The sequence below is a fragment of the Chinchilla lanigera genome, unplaced genomic scaffold (assembly GCF_000276665.1).
Source record: "Chinchilla lanigera isolate Chin_1 unplaced genomic scaffold, ChiLan1.0 scaffold00020, whole genome shotgun sequence".
NCBI lineage: Eukaryota > Metazoa > Chordata > Mammalia > Rodentia > Chinchillidae > Chinchilla > Chinchilla lanigera.
The window spans coordinates 25848248-25866790 of record NW_004955421.1 but is presented as its reverse complement, the minus strand read 5'-3'; positions in this window follow the sequence as shown (position 1 = coordinate 25866790).

Below are 18543 nucleotides of genomic sequence, written 5' to 3'. Positions count from 1 at the left end.
TGATGTTGACTACTCTAAATCAGGTCATTTATCTAGCTGTAAAGTCTGTTCAAATTTTATGTCCTGATGGACTTTCTGCCCTAGTCCATAATGGTTCTTGTGACTCTGTACCCGCCTATTTTCACATGGCTACATTTATTACCTCAGCCCCACCTTCAAAAGTAGGATCTAGTATCCCAATAAGTGCATGGGCTATACTTAATTCGCTTCCTGTTCTCAGCTGAGGACATTCCATCACATTTTCCTTCTTCCTTTGACTTCTTTCTATTTTCTCTCAAAGAGTTGAAATTTGTAGTAAACTCACGAGGCCATAGATCGCGTCTTGATCCCGGCATGTAGCTCCCATTGACTTGCATGAAAATGCCATGGGAGCACGGAGGGCAATGTCAGCCCTAGGAAAAGCCCACGAATGGACCGGCATGTCCAGCGCGTGTAGAGAGTACCTTGGGAAGCTCCGATAGAGACATTGGTACAGACAGACAAGAGGGAGCATCGGAGGGATTTTCTTTCCTCATATGTGACTAAACCAAGAACAGAATCAAACTGCCTATTTCTCGCTTTAAGGAACGTTAGCAGCAGAATGGGAAAGATTTGAAAAAATTTCTCAGCTGCAAAATTTCACTCCAGGGACTATTTCTTTGAGTAGGCTCTGGCTAGTTAAATTGAAAATGAAATTAAGCATTTTCAGAGATTTTTCAATTCCTCCCCTGCCAGCATCCCCCAAATCGCCTGCACTAGCAAATGAGGTGCTTGGTAAAATATGGCCTTGAAAGACCTGCCACCCTCCTCCCTGCAAGCAGTAGTGGGTATTTATTAAATTTCACTCAGGACTGTCACATATCCTTTCTCTACTGTGATACAATTTGGAGCTTTAAAAAATACCTTAAAATTGGACTGATAGTGAGAAATATGAGTCAGCTGGAATTCCTAACTCAGGTACAATGAGTGTAGGTGATGAAGCAACAAGGGACTTTCTGAGAAGTTGGGGACCAGTGGCAAAAAATGTTACTTGAAACACTCATACGTTAAGGTGCCTCGCCTTACACCGAAGTACATTCTGAGACAGCAGTCCCATTTCAGAATTCTTCCACACTCTTTCATAGTTTCCTAAGAATATCCAGTTGCATGACAGCTGAGTAGTTGATTTTTAGAGATATTTAGCTTAAGTCTGCATACAATATATGTTTTAAGAGAGGTAAACAGTATCTATTTTCTCTTCCCAATAAATCAGATTAAAAAGCCCAAGCAAATGTTTTTTCTACATGACAAGAATTTCTTGTAAGCAGACACATTTATTTTCCAAGGTTTTCTTTATACTTACAAAAACAAAACTCTTTAACATGTTGCTGCAGTTTGAGTCCTGAATGTCCGCCCAAAATCCATGTAAACTCTTAGTCTTAGAGTGGCCGTGGTGACACTCTCCGGAAAGGTGAGCGTATCAAGAGGGGCCCTTGTGAGAGACTCTTAGGTCAATGAGGAGCAGGCCCTTGACGGAGAATATGAGACCAGGCTCTTTCCCTCCTCAATTCTTCTGACCCAGGCCAGGAAATGCGCAGTTGTGCTCTACCTCTCACTTGTGCTATGATGTATGGATCATGGACTGGATCCTCCAAAACTGTAAGCTAAAGTAAACTTCTCACTTTAAATCGATAATCTCAGGTATTTTCTTATTGTAACAGAAAGCTGGTCAACATAGATACTTTTCACGGACTGCTATGTGTGAAATGATCCCTGGCAACCATCCGAATCCTTTTCCTTCTCTCCCAGCCTGCTGCACTGAAGCTGACTGACTTAGAGCTCTTCCATCACACCAAGCTTGCTTCTGACCTGAATCTTATGGCTCCAAATAGTTGGTTTTGAAATGTCCTCCGATGTTATTTTGCTGGAAGAGTCTGTGACCATATGTTCTAAAGTAATGCATTCCTACTGACTGTCACATGCAAAACATTTTAAAGTAAAGTAGTTAAGTCCTAAGGATACCACAAACATTTGCTGTGAACACTTTGCGTGGACCAGAATAAAGTGTATAGCAAGTGCTTAGTAGGTACCTGAAGATGCATAAAATGATGAATCTCTGAAGTCATCATTCTACTATTTCACAATGCAGTATTATGGATTGTTTTTGTATGACTGGACTTTTAGGTAAAACATTTCCAGGCAATAACTATATTGGTGGCACTGCATATTTTACATTGCTTTATATAAAAAGAGTTGTATCAGTTCATGTCTCAACAATTTGGGGGCTTTGGCCTACCAGAACTCTCATGTAAAAGTTGTCTTTTCCTCCTTTCTCTATTAACAAAGGGAATGGAGTGATACTTCAGATGGTATAAATAATCTATTTCTCAACAATATTCATTAAAAAGTTCAACATCCTTTGAGAGCCATTGACTTACACAAGCTGCATTTGTGATTGCTAAATAGTGCTTCTTTTATTTCTGTATTTGTGCTATCATTTTTCTGAAAAGAGGTTGTCTCTTTTTTCTTTTTCTTATGATATTTCATTTCTTTTATATTTTTAAGTTCAAGTACTTTTAGTTTTTCTATAAAATAAACTTATGTTTTAATCTATTATATTTTAATCTAATCTATTATATTTTTTCAATGTCTTTACCATATAGATTTGGCTGGTGAGTGCTTTTTATGTTAAATTTTTTTCATTTTAAAGAGAAAAGAAAACAAAATAACAACAACCAAGCCAAAAACAAAACAACCACAAAAGAATAAAAATAATACGGGATTCCAAAACAAGGTTGCAGGAAGTCAGCTACATTACCTATTGTCATCTTCACTGATGTTGCTGAGACTACCAGACAGAAGAATGCAAGATTGATCAAACAATTAAAGAGATTAAAAAGTAATAACTATTAGCGATGACACTGAGTTTCACTAATCAAGAGAGCAATATAATTTGTCATAGCTAAATCTTAAAAAGAACCCAAATACCCATCAACTGAGGAATGAATAAAAAAGATGTGGTGGGGCTGGGGATTTAGCTCTGCGGCAAAAAGCGCCTGCCTGGCAAGCGCAAGGTCCTGAGTTCGGTTCCCAGTACCAGAGAAAAACCAAAAAAAAAAAAAAGATGTGGTATTTTTATACCGTGGAATATTACTCAGCTATCAAAAAGATAAACTTGAGGCTTTTATAAGAAAATGGATGCAAATAGTGTTTCTTTGGACATGTCAAACGAACTCCTTTCCCTTTTTTTCTTTTCTCTTTTTTGTGTTTATTTTTCTCTTTCAGCACAATGAGCTGCTGTGAATTTAGTGTGTGCTTCTCTGACCCAGTCCTATCCTTGATCACTTTACCAAGGAGTTCTTTAGTGTGGAAGTGGAATATTATTTTGAAACCAAAACATTATTGTGCCTATTATACTGAAGTGATATGCTTCCTAGAAATTTAACTGGATGAAGCTATAGAGTACATAAAATCATAAGCTAATATTCATCATTGTAATTCGTACAGCACCAATTGATCCCTCATCTTTCCAATTCGTTCTATATTCTTATTATTTATGGTGAAATTCCTGGTTCCAATCAATCAATGTGTTCATTCATTTGTTCTGTTCTAAACATGTGCCGAAGAGTACAGGATTACTACAGAAATTTAGTCTCACTGTTAGCAGTAACTCTTTTAAGGGGCATTCAAATTTTCATTCTTTTTTTTCCTTGGAATATGCTCTTGTAAATGTATGTAATTGAAGAACTATGCTCAAAAGTATAACTTTTTTTGATTTCCTGCTTGCTTTCTATGTTATTTATTTACTTGTTTGTTTATTTATTTATTTACTGAGACGGGGATGTAGCCCAAGCGGGCATTGAACTTGCAGCCATCCGCCTGCTTCAGCATCCTGACTGCTGGGCTGCAGGTGGGGTTGTCACGGCAGCTCTATGTGTCTTTTTGAGAAGGTGAAATCAAGTCCACATATAGTCTTATGTTCTCACTTTATTACATGAACATTTTGCATCCAGCACTGGGTTTTCACATATACACTTCTCAGATCAATTTACATACCTACTCCTCAATTTTAGGCTGTTTACTAGTACATAACTCTGTAATATTTTGCTCCGGCCACCTGTTATAATGAAGCACTGCAGTTCTTTTCTGTATACTGCTATTACAAATATTGCTGCAAATAACAGTCTTGAACATGTACACTTTGTATTATTGAAAGTATAACTTCAAAGTAAATGCTAGAAATTGAACTGTTGAAGCAATGGTAAGTGCATGTGTAGTTTGTTACATGTTGCCAAATTCCCTTCTTAATGTTGTAGCATTTTGCGTTCTGTTAAAACATACGTGGGCCAGGGATGTAGGTTGTTGGTCGGGCACTCACGAAGTGCACACAAGGCCCTGAATTCATTTCCTAGAACTAGAAAATCAAAGTAAACACGAAAAACAGTTTGAGAGTGTTCTCTTACTAACAAATTTCTCTCATCCTTTTATTTTGTTTTTAAAGTTAATTTTTATTAGATTTTAATGTCTTCCATTTTCTACTTATTGTTATAATATTTCCTTTTATTTATTTCATATTCCTTTGCCCTATTATGCTACTATGCCTCTTCTCAAAACTATATCACAGTATTTCTGTCTGTATCCATGCTGGGAAATCAAGAACACAGATGCCTTGAGACTTCCTGGTGATTATTTTAATCATTGCCTATGATAACAAACACTGTGTCTGAAACTCAGTGAGATTTACAATACGGCTCTCAGTGAAATGCCCTCATCATTTGTATCTATTTTCCAAAATCATTTAAGACTAGTTATATGTTCTATTTTGCTTAAAGGTTTGAAAGAGCTGTATCAGGAAGAGGAAAGGAACTTGGAAAAACAAGTCAGAATATCACACTATTTTTTTTCATTTATCGGGCAGTGTTTTGAAACTGATCTTAAGTATATCTCTTACCACATAAGAAATCACTAAAAGTCTTAGTACTCAAATATGTAAATTTCTTTACCTTTGGCCATACACTTAAGAGAATAGTATTCCTCATGAGCTATTTATAAAACAATGATTTGAACATAAACTTGAATTAGAAAATATTAAACGCAATTATTCCAGGATCACAAAACAACCCCCGTTTGGCTTTGATCAGAAACGAGCAAGTGGCATACCATGAGAAGCTGCAGCTCAGGAAACTGACTTTCCACTGAAGCAGGATAATAAATAAAGAACAGGTGTGGTCACCTCCAGGAGCCGGGGCGCTGGAAAGTCAGCAAGAATATGTCTGTGGCACTAATAACTGCCAAAGTCAACTAACGGCGTATTAAAAATGATGCTTTCAAATTTAATGTCTCAGGGACAAGGGCTAAGCTCGTTTTTGACATCAATCTCCTTAAGCAGATTCATCTACACTTCTTAGATGTTCTATTGAATTATAACAGAAAAAACAAGATCATTAATAATGATATCCTAGCTGTTGACAACCTGCCATGATTAAACCAACATTCATAACAATCTGAGCTTTCTGTAACGGTCACAGAAAAACACTAGAAAATGTTTATCACAGAGCACCAGGTAGGGCTTTTATAAACATTGGTTTAGTAACTATTTTAAATTCTATTACATTCATTTTCCTCGAGTGTACAGATCTGCTTTACAATTCATATCCAAATACTCATTGTTGGTGTATAGTCTTAGGAAATAGCATTATTTATGTTGGTTAATTTACAACTAACCAGGTGGTACAAATTCAGATTATATGTTCAATTACTTTAGAATGTTGTTTGTCTTCAGTCCCTGTCATCAGCCAAATGTTTCTTTGTTTTATATGTGTAATGATTTTTTGTGGCAATTATGTATCCATAAATCACCCTGATATGGACCTTCTCAAATGTTTTATCTGCATTGTATCACATAAGCCAATACTTTTATACTTTCAACTCTGATGAAACGATTATAAGAGTAATACTTTTAAAACAATTTATACGCTTGTGCTATAGTATATAATTTAAATTTAAGGAAAAGTTATGCTGTCTTAAATCCCAGTTTCACATTAGTGAACATAACATAAAATTGAAAGAAACAAAATATGTTACAATTCCTCCATCCTCTTAAAAGCTCATTTCCTTAGGGTAGCAAATGGGCTATTTTTTAATGAAAACCTTTATCAAAAGAGACAAAAGATAATTTTGATCATAATTTCCTTCTAAAAATGTCAAATTCAGTCACATTTTATTACACACTTCAGCTATCAATTCATGTCTTGGAGGTAAGGTTTTAAAAATATTCTATCTCCATGGAAAATTTCACTGTGCATCAACGCTTGCATTACTATATCTTTGCCAACAGCTCCCTCTACGTTCCATCACCCGAATCTTACCGTACGTCCTCTGCAGAACTGTGGCTGTGTCTTTTTTGACAAATACACTCTTAGGAAATAATGTAAGCAATTCCATATTATGTAATTGAACACTAGGACTGCAGAGTTTTGGTTGCTTTTCAAATATGTTGTATTGTTTAAATCTTATAATTATTGTTTATTTTTAAAGTTAATTCTACTCCCATTTAAGTTACATTTTGAAAACACAACTCTCGTATATAGAAAAAACTTATGGTCATTGAGAAAGATGTGATACCCTGACATACTTGACAAGTTTCTTTTTACTAGAAATCACTTGAATTCTTGTTTATGTCTCACTGCTTGGATAAAATTAAGCTGCTTTAGACTTAAAAATGACAAGAAAGGGAATATTTTTGTAATGCAAACAAAGTACATGTATCAGCAATTAGAAAGAGCTGACAACTCATTCCCAGTAGCCACTTCTAAACTGAGCAGTTAGAGAAGGTTTACAGTTCTGTGTGCAAAAATATAACTAAAACAGGGACATGGGATAAAATTCCACAGTAGTTTGCTTGTGTTTAGAGAAAGGCGTAGCAGCAGACCTGCCAAGCTGCTCATCCTGCAGCACTGTTGCAATTGCTCCATTCTCTGTTGAGCCGAAAGGTGACTTCAGAATCCATTCCAACACAACTTTTCTAAGAGCCACAAAGTTTGTGTATTAGATAACAGCTACTTTTAAATGATGTTAGATTCTAAATTTTAAAATTTCACTAGATTCTAAATTTTAAAATTTCCTAAGTTAACTACAATGAATATTTGATAAAGTTGATTGGAAATTTAAGTACAATTTCAACACTTGTATATAAAATATTTCACATTAGATTCTCTAGAGTTTAGAGTTGAAAATTAATTTGATGCTATTTCTTCTACTCTTATCAAGACTCTGATGAGATCTTTCATGAAAGGATCATTATAAAGATACTTGATTGTGCAGATACATGAACATGTACATGTCTGTACCAATATGAGGTACCATTATTAAAACTGATTAATTTTGAAATAAACTGTACCATATGGAACATAATTTAGCACGTTTCTGATTGTTTTGTTTTGCTTTATTCAGCACTGAGGATACAACACAGATTTGCCCTATGAGAGTCATATATCCAGCCATTTTCATTTTTATTCTGATTTGCGGTTTTGCTATGTTACCAGGCTGGGCTTCAGATTGTGACCCTAGTCTCTCAGTCTCCCCAGTAGCTGGTTGACAGGCATGTGCCACTGTGTCTAGCACATTCACTTAAAATATGTTCACAACTCTCCAAATTAAAGAAATACCTATTGTTCTTCAAAATTTATATTAAATAAAATAAGGTCCAGAAATATAAACACTTAGCTTAAGTCACAGAAATAGCCTGTTTCCAAAATTATTTTCTGAACCTTCACCTGACATTGTCTCCTTTTCTATTTAAGGTGTAAAATGCTACAAGTAACTATACATGCTACAAGTAACATAGCTGTCATATATGTCACTAAACTTAATTTTAATCACTTCATAAATTACTTTATACAAGCATAATTCTGTAAGAGAAAAAAGATTTCATCTGTAGATACATGAAAAGGCTGATATGTCTCTTTAAAAAATGAGCATTATAAGTAAAAAGACATGGCCAAATCTCCCTGCTATAAAACCAGGAAATATAAACAGATAATATATAGAAGAATCACGAAGATCTTATCAATAAAGCAATCTCAGTAGAGTTCCAAGAACAGCAAATAAATAAAAAAGATGCCATACACTGTTTACCTACCGGTGAAACATTTTGGATTTGTAAGAGCTTGTGTGCGTAAGAGTGTAGGACATGTGGACTGCTGTGCACTGTCTCTGTAAACATTTTGGGAGCATTGTACACATTTTAACACAATTCTACTTTCAGTAATCTGTCCCATTGTTATGGTTTATGTCTAGATGTCCTCCCAAAGCATCATGCACTTAAAGGTGGCATTTGGGGGAGGGTCTTGAATCCCAGGGGTGTAATACTGGATTAGTGCACTGACTGTTTTAGCTTAGTTCTGTGTGTGTCTGGATGTGCATGATAGATTTACTGAAGAAGCAAGATCATCCCCCTCCCCTAGGGTAAGTGACACCATCAATAGGCTTGTAGTCAGGATTGAAAAAAAGGGAAAGAAAGAAAGCTCACAGCTTCCTGCCTGTCACAGTATGAACTATTTTTCCCATGCCATGTCCCTCTGCCATGCGGCCCTACCTTGGAAACTGACTGCACATTGAAATCTCTACAAACATGAGCTAAAATAAATCTTTCCTCCTTCAGCTTGTGGGCATTGACTATTTCATCCTAGCAATAAGAAAGTAATTAAGACAATCAGAGATTTGCATACAAATGTGTCCCAAGAGGTATGCTATGGCCTTTTTCATAAGAACTTTTAAAAATTGTATGAATTTGAAAAAATGTTTGAAGATACTGATCGTTCATGTTGTGGAATAAAATAATGAATCTACAAATACTAAACAATTTCATAATTTATTGTTGAAGGGAAAAGAGCAAGCTACATCTTATTAATATCAGTATGTAGAACAAAATCTCAATTTCAAATATTAATTCTAGTGGTTGTTGATAGGGAATAGACACTTACAGTAGACTCTTTGTACCTTAATTTTTTTATTTTATTGTTACATTCTAGATATACATGAGATCTGTGTTGCTGATTCTTTATGATAGTTCCTTGTGTAATCGATGTTTTGTTCATAAAACCTTTGCCTACATCTCTGTCTTCAAAAGTTCTACTTATTCTATCTTCCAGCAGATTCAGTGTTTCTATTTTAATACTGAGATGTTTGCTCTGTTTTAATTTTAGTTTAGTGCATGATAAAAGATATGGGTGTAGTTTGAATCATCAGCATGTGGAGAGTGAGTTTCTACCATTTATTAAAAAGGCTCTCTTTCTTCCAGTGAAGGTGTTTTGCCTATTTATAAAAGATAATGTGGCTGAGTGTGTTTGGAGTGGTTTATTCATCTTCTAATTTATTCTATTCATCCTTGGGTCTGTTATTTTGCCAGTACCATGCTGGTATTTTTTTAATTGTCCTGTTGTAGTATAATTTCAAGTCAGGTATTGGGATGCCTCCCTGCCTTGTCTTTGTTGCCCAGAACTGCTTTTGTTATTCTAGATCTTCTCTGGTTCCAAATGAACATTAGAGATAAAAATTGTAAATATATATAACAGTGGACCTAGTAGTATAAGACAAATATTAATAGATAAGATCAAATAAGCATTAACATAATTGTAACAGGGGACCTAAATATCCCACTGTCACAAACAGGCAGAACAATTAGACAAAAATCAACAAAGAGTTATGGAAACTGAACCAAAATTATGAGCAAATGGACTTAAAGGATGTATATAGAGTGCTACTCTGCACAACATCAGAATACACATTCTTGTCATCTGTACACAGAAAAATCATCCAAAATAGACCACATATGAGTTCACAGAACATGCTTAAGAAAACACAAAGAAAATAAAATGATCTCATGCATATTATCAGATCATAGTGTAATGAAATTGGGAATCAAAGGCAAAAGGAATCACAAAAACTTCATAAAAACATGGAAACTAAATAACACACTCCTGGACATTCAATGTGTCACAGATTAAATTATAGAAGTAATTAGACAGTTTCTACAATTAAACAATAGTACTAATACAACATACTGGAACTTATGAGACACAATGAAAGCAGTCCTCCCAAGTAAGTTTTTAGTGGTAAATTCCTATATTAGCAAAACAGTGACCTCAAATAAATAACCTGATGTTGAACCTCAAGCTCCTAGAAAATGAAGAGCAAGTCAAACTCAAAACTTGTACATGAGAGGAAATTATAACTATCAGAGAAGAAATTACTGCATTTGAGACTAAGAAAACAACACAAAGAATCAGTGAGCTGAAAACTGGGTTCTTGGAAAGAGTAAATAATGTTGACAACCTGCTAGCCTAGCTAACCTTATCAAAACAAGGAAAGGAAAGTCTCAAATCCATACAATCAGGAATACAAAGTGTGAAAACACGACAGCTCCTGCAAAAATCCAGAAGGTCATCAATACCGACTTCAAGAACCTGTATTCTAATAAGATAGAAAGTAGAAGAAATGGATAGATTCCTAGATACATATGAATTACCAAAGCTGAATGAAGAAGGTATAAAAATTCTAAATAAATCAGTCAATACAATTGAGGGTATGAGTAAAAATCTACCAACAAAGAAAAGCCAGACCCTAGTGGATTCTCTGCTGAATTCTATAGGTTATTTAGATATGGCCTAATGCTGCTACTTCTCAAATTCTTTAATGAAATACAAAGGGAGGAAATACCCACAAACTCATTATCAGAAGCAAGAATTACCCTGATACCAAAACCAGAGAAGGATCCAACCCCAAAAAGAGGACTACAGGCCAGTCTCCCTAATGAACATAGATGCAAAAATTCCTCAATGAGATACTGGCAGACAGGATGTAGTAAATTATCAAGAAGATGACACCAAGTAGGATTCACCCTAGTGATTCAGGGATGGTTCAACACATGCAAATCAAAAATTTAATACACCATATTAATAAAGCCAAGGACAAAAACCATATGAACATCTCAATAGATGCACAAAAAGCATTTGAGAAAGTCCAAGACCCATTCATGACAAAAATACCCACACAAAATTGAAATAGATCATCTTTATTTCAATCTGATAAAAGCAATCTATAACAAACCTACAGCCAACATCATACTAAGTAGACAAAAACTGAAAACTTCCACTCTAAAATCAGGAACAAGAAAGTGATGGCCACTATCACCACTCCTATTCAATATAGTTCTGGAAACATTAGCTAAGAGAGAGAAATAAAAAGAATAAGAACTGGGCGTGGTGTAATTACATGCCTGTAATCCCAGCACTCGGGAGGCTGAGGCAGGAGGATCATTATGAGTTTGAGACCAGCCTGGGCTACAAAGTGAGCTCAAGGCCAGCCTGAATTGCATAGTGAGACCCTGTCTCAAAAAGACAAAAAAATTTAAAAAAAAGAATAAGGATGAGAAAATGAGCTAAATTACCATTATTTACAGATAACATGATACTCTCTGGAAGACCCAAATACTCCACAAAAAGTCTACCAAAACTCTACCAAATCGAGTAGCATAGCTGAACACAAAGTCAACACTCAAAAATTAATAGTATTCCTGTATGCAAATAACAAATTTACTGAGATAGAAATTAGGGAAACAACACCTTTCACAATAGCAATTAAAAAATTGCATACCTAGGAATCAATCTAACAAAGGAAGTAAGAAACCTGCACATTGAAAATACAGTACAATGTAGTTATACTCCTTGAAAGAGGAGATCAAAGAGGATACCAAAAAATGGAAACATATTGTTGTTGAGTAGGAAGAGCCACTATAGTGAAAATAACCATACTTCCAAAATCATTATACAGATTTAATGCAGTCTTGATCAAAATGCTGACAGCATATCTCACAGAATTAGAGAAAACTAGGCTAATATTCATTTGGAACTAGACTCTATTTACATCTGCATTTTTAAAAATGTAAGAATGTATATATTGTTTATTGATGAAAATATAATACTATTTCTAAATAATCTCATTTTTATTAGAGAATCAGTCTCTTCCTATGAGCTAATAATAGCATAGATAAAGCAAAAAAATTTTTTTCCAAAGAAAGTATCAAAGTGTATTTCTACTGAGTCTAAAGTGCATTTTCCCTATGTAAGATTACCAAAGAACAAAACAGAGCAGAAGAAAAGATCAAGTTTAGGGAAAAATCTCTGACAGTTTGAATGAAAGCATTGCTTCTCTATGATATCAAAAGGCATGATATAATAATACTAAGAATGTAATATAAGACATATTAAGAAGCTTTTTGGGAGTGGAAATGGAACTTAATCCACTGTATAGGGTAATATGTAGTATTCTTAATAGAGAAATCCAGAAAATTATATGACATTGGAGCCACCACTAATAAAAGTGGAAGATTATATTAGCTATGCAAGCACAATCAAGGCAACTGAACGTTAGATTTTTTATTTTTCTCTTCTTCACCCTTATTCTTCATTCCATTTATGCCTTACAGTCCACACAGAAAGATTTCAGTGAGAGGGTTCTCTGCGAACAAACGCCCCTTATCTACCGCCCTGCATCAGCTTTCATTTTGTTTTAGGGTAAGGACATAGGCCAAACTCAAGTTCTCAAGGTCTTATAATAACAACACCTTTTGCTCATGCTCCTTGGGAGCAGTGGTCCCGTGGACTTTTCTTGAGTCTTGGGGACTTTGAGGGCTGGAAGCCACTTGGCTTTGCCTTTCAGGATCCAGGCTGGAGGACTTCTATTGTCTGGGACTTGCTGTTCCCACTGTGGATGGCAGGAGTAAAAGGCTCTATTTACTTCAGGTGACAGAATTTAAAACTTGTGGTGTGATGTAGCAAATGTGATTACTCCTGGTGCACTCCACCTCAAAGGGGCGATGTGATAAGCTGGGTAAGTTTAGGGCTAATAAACTTTTCTCCGTCCCCATTTCGACAGCAACTTTCTAAATGTCTAATATGCCTATGTCCACAGAGGGGAAGAATTTGACTCAGAGTTTTACAAAATATAGGTCAAGTTTTGGTCTACTTTTAATTACTAATGGAGCATTTGCAGATATGAGTAAAAGGTTACAGTTTTTAGCAAAAACTGATTTTGCATCTCCGATTTTCTCAGATGAAAACACAAATTATGCTTTAAATGAGTTACGAGTTAAAGATGCAGGAGTGAGTCACTTCTTTGCCCCTGTGGTGATCTCTGATTATGTCAGGACACCTCACGCACATCTTACTAATAATTCAGAAACACATGAAAACGGAAGGTTCAAACCGGAGTAATGAATGTAGAAATTTCTCAATGGTAGTATATAATTAGTATTTTAAATTATATTATGAGTCACATTTCACCTAATTTTTTTTTCTGCCTTGTTGACTTCATCTAAGCCCAATTACCTGGAAATATAATTATGATTATAAAACATATATAAAAAAGTTCAGACTGATGATTTGGATAAATTCAACATCTTCAGGTGATAATTTAAATAAATAGAGAAAATACAAATAAAAAGGAATACCCATACCAAAATATGTCAAAGGAAAGCTTAAATATTTAAAAAAAAACTGTGCTGGAAAATGGAAGCTTCAGCGATTTTGATAAAGCACAGGTGATATCTAATCTTTTCTCATTTTCCCTAAATCTCTTCTATTGTGCTGAGCATTATAGTGAATTTTTGTAAATATTTTGAAGCCTGCTGATATAAATGTGAAAAAGAAATGCTTGAGTTAGAAGTTATATTAACTGGCCTAAAGGAAGTAAAGTTTAATTTGACGTGTATTGATCAGTAAAAAGCGAGTAGCTTGTTGTCTTGGAAGATGAGTGGAACTGTTCCACAGCCCGGTTCATCGGCTCCTCTAGCTTGGACTGGAGCAGTGTGAGAAGCCTGGCTGTGTGCTGAGAAGCTGCAAAGCAGAATCTGCACCAGGAACTGCTCAGGATCAGTCAATGCAGATTTATCTTCTGCTTTGGTTTACTTAAAGAAAAATAGAATCTGCTTGATTTGTACCAATAAAAGTTAGCCTCAAATACCTGTTAAGTGAATATAATGGGTTGTGTCCTTGGCCAGAAGGTTTACCCACATAAGTCCCAGGGGAGGTAAAGGTCTAAATAAAGTAGAGGCTCCAGTCAGAGCATTGCTAGCTGTCTTCAGATGCAATTTAACATTCAGGTGAAATCTGGCGTTAACCATAAATGGTAGGAGCACGTATTCACAGCCCAGCAAAGAGGAACCTATAAACAAAAGGACCAGACCCTGAAGGCTAAGGGCAGAAGCTCAGCAGGCAGCATCTTGAGAATGTGGTTTCTCTTAGCTATTTTTATAAAATGTGTCTAAACCTCAGATATCAGCTCTACTTGAATGGATAAGTCTTACAGTTTATTGGCATTTCCTCTCAACAGTTTAGCAGGAGTGATTCAGAGATATTAGAGGTGGAATAAAGACCTCAGTGGATGAAAGAGCCAGTTCAGTTTGCAAATTGAAAAAAAGAAAATAGGCAAGCAAACAAACTGGGGACAAGTGTAGAGCACCCTTCTGAGGAGTTTAAAAGAACAGGGAAGATCTGTGTGCCTGTAACCTGCGAGCGGGAACAGTTTTGTCGTGGACTTGACTGACCCAGTGTTATGAGAGCTACATTTTAGAACCAATGGGACTTAAAACCTGTAGATATGCTAAGAAGAAAGAGATACAGAGAAGGAAACTTGCAGATACGGGAAAAGAGGTGACAGTCTGAGGAACAAGGACATTGACTTATCTTTGCTGGTCAGGCTAAAAATCAGGGCACCATATCGGGCAGCTCTTTTCCGTCACAATCCAGCCCATCTGGACTTCCTGTAACAACTGTCTGCCTCGCCTCCAGAGCAGGTCCCGAATCTTGCAACTTCCACCCACGTGTCTGGCTAATATTTCAGCTCTGCCCAAAACCTCACTTTTAACGTTGCTGCAGCCACTCGCTTCCCTCCCCAGTCCAGATCAAGCTCTCAAAGATCTCTGGCTTCACATGCTGCTGTTAATATAAAGCAGATCCTGTCATTCCTCCTCTCCAAAGGCACAGTGGTTTCCTACCCTGTTTAGGAATAGAAAGATGCACTGATGCATATTCACCTCTCCAGTTCTCGGGCTCTTCTTTCTGCATGCATCCACCTTCATTCCCTTTCCTCAAGCTAGATTTTCTTATTTTCCTTGACCATGTCAGCTACATCTATGTCAGTCCATTCAGGCTGCTATAAGAAATATCACAGGTTGCCTGACTAATAAGAACATAACTTTCTCCAAATTTTACAAGCCAGGGAGACCAAAGTCAAGCTGCTAGCAGCTTGGATTTCTGATGAGGACAGAGTTTCTGGTTTATAGATGGCACAGCTTCCTGCCTGAAGGAGCTGGCTAAGGCTCCTTTTATGAGAACGCTGTTTGCATCTGTACGGGGGCCGCCCCCATGACCTGGCTGTGCCAGAAGACCCCACTTCCTAGTGCCACCACGTTAGTGATTAGATTTCAACGTATGAATTTGTGGGGACATCAATATAAAGGTCACAGCAGCATCTTAACTCAGACTTCTACATTCAGTGTTCCAACAGACATAGCTTAATCTTGCACTCCTTCAGAATTTTGCCAGATACTAGGTTTTCACAGAGGTTTTCTCTGATCACATAATCAAGTCTCTTATTTTTACTTTACTTTATTTCTTTATAGTACTTATCACTACATGGAAATATAACACAATTAAACTTCTTAATTTAATTGTTGTTGTGGTTTTGTTTTTTTTTTTTTTTTTGGTACTGGGAATCAAACTCAGGGCCTTGCACTTGCCATGCATGCACTTCTGCCACTGAGCTATATTCCCGGCCCCACAGTTATACTTTTATAGCTTAGTTTTTATGCTTCTATAGTACACCAGTAAGGGAAGGAAATTTTTCTGCTTGTTTTTTCCCCAAAACTTAGTTATTTAGCAATTTATACATTGAGTAGGTTATTTTTAAGAAAAATTACAAAATACTAATAAAATTGTTTTTAAAATAAACATTTATTTTAAATTAAAATAAAAACACACTTGCTTTTAATTACCTTGGACAGTTTTATAGAGATATAATTTATTACAAAATTTACTAACGTTAATTGTAATTCCTCTGCCTGTGCCTTGCTTTTTATTCAGTAGTTTCTTTTAAAGACAGAAGTTAATTTAAATTTGATAAAGTCACATTTATCACATTTTTTCTTTTAAAGTGTTGGCTATTCAGCTTATCTAACAAATCTTTACCTCATACTATGCCACAAGTAATTTTTCTTGACATTTTTCTAGATGTTTTATACTTTCTAGCTCTGATACCTAGATCTATGATCTAGGTCAAAATAATTATGTTGTTAAGTAAAGTTAAAGTTTTATTGACTGTATCATCTGAGTGTTCAATTTTTCCAGCATCATTTGTTGAAAGTGTACTCTTTTCTAACTCTATTGCCTGGGTATTTTGTTGAAAATTAGATATATGAATGTATTTCTGATCTGTCTATTTTATTCCATTGATTTATTCACCTGTGTTATTCACATTGTTATATTTGTTGTTAACTTTTAGTAAATCTATTGTTAACTTTTAGTAAATCTTGAAATCAGGTAGTATAAATCTTCCATCTTCATTTCTCTTAAAAATTTTTCTAGTACATGTCCTTTAAATTTCAGTATGTGATTTATACAGGCTATCAATTTCTACAAACAGAATTAAACAGCAACAATAACAAACAAACAGGCTGCTAAAATTTTGATTAGGGTCGTTTTGAATTTTCCAGTCTATGACATATTATACCTCTCCATTAATTGATCAGTTAATTACTATCTCAGCAATACTTCCTCATCAAGGTGATAATTGATAGCTTGATAATTCATTCTTGTGTGTTCAACAATTTCAGATGCTATTGTAAATGGTGTTTTTAAGAAATGCCAATTTTTAGTTTTTATTTCAAATATAGAGGAACAAAATTCATTTTGCATACTGAATTTGTAATCAACTAGTTTACAAGAGTTGCTTCTTTTGTGCTAAGAGTTTGGAGAACAGATTTCTTAGAATTTCCTGCATAAATGATGAACACAATTTTACTCCTTATATTTTTTCCTTGGGGCTAGCATGCCAAAGTACCAAAAACCTCATGGCTTAAAATAACCACAATTTACCGTTTCATTCTTTTGGAAGCTTGAGGTTCAAAATCCAGTTTTCATCAGGTTTGGTTCCATCTAAGATCTATGAAAGAGAACTCTACAATTTTCTTTCCTAGCTTCTGGTCACTGCAGCTATTCTTTAGCTTATACATTCGTGACTCTAAAATCCTTAGCATTCTCTTTGAATTTGTGTCTGCACGTGACCATTCTTACAAGGACACTAGCTGTGTAAGAATTTGAATTTGTGTCTTCACGTGACCATTCTTACAAGGACACTAGTTGTATAAGAATGGAGGTCCATCTCGCTCCAGCGTGATCTCGTTCAACCAAGTTCATCTTCCATGACTGTTTCGGAATACGATCACATTGGAGGTGAGGGCATTAGAAGTTTGAGGCTTTTTAAAAGTATGTTTCCTTCTCCAAGCTCCCTTTGCATGTCTCTTCAGTATCCTGTTGTTCACCGCTTAAAGATTTTGAGGGACAAGATTACATTTTCTTTTTTCTTGGTCTTTTTTTTTTTTTTTTTGAGACAGGGTCTCGCTGTGCAGTTCAGGCTGGGCTTGAGCTCATTTTACAGCCCAGGCTGGTCTCGAACTCACAACGATCGCCCTGCTTCAGCCTCCCAAGTGCTGGGATTACAGACATGTGCCACCACGCCCGGCTCGAGACTACGTGTTTGTTTCTCTCCGTGAATTTAGTTCACTGGTTATGCTTTTGCATGGACAAAGGCAGTGAACCCCTGGCTGAGTTCTACAACTACTGTAGGTGCCATTTATTTCTACTGAATGAGAGAAGACATAATCTTATGACAATTTCATCAGAACAGATAAAAAAATTAGGTTCTTGAAGATGTATAGATATTTCCAACACGAACATTCATTGCTGAACTCAGGGGCAAGACAAGCACAAGACATCACCAGAAACTCAGTTCATATGAAAATTCTAACATACTTTACAAAAGAAGTTTATAGTAATTAATTTTCTGCCAAAATAGTGAAATATCTGTAGCAACTGATTTGTAAGGAGAGCCGATTTATTTCAGGGCACAGTTTTGGAAGCTCCCATGCACACCCGCCCATTGATGTGGACTCGGACAAGGTCCCATATCAGGGAAGCCTCTTGGGTCTGAGCTGACTGCTCATCTCAGGAGCCAGGGGGCAAACTCAGAGAAGGGAGGCGGTTAGGGTCCTGCAGTGCCCTTCAGGGGTATTGACTATTTGGCCTGGGAATTTGCAGTAGGTCTCACTTCTTATAGAGATCCCCCGTACCTCCCAGGGCTGCCATCCTGAGGGTCAAGCCCTTAACAAGAGGCCCTTTGGGGCACTCACCCAAAGCAGTGCCCAGCCTTATCCTAGAGCTTTCTAGGCCTCTAGTGTACCCTGCCCCTTTCTCCCCCAGAATAATATTCTCTATTCTTTCTTTGTTAGTCTATTTGTAACATTTCCAA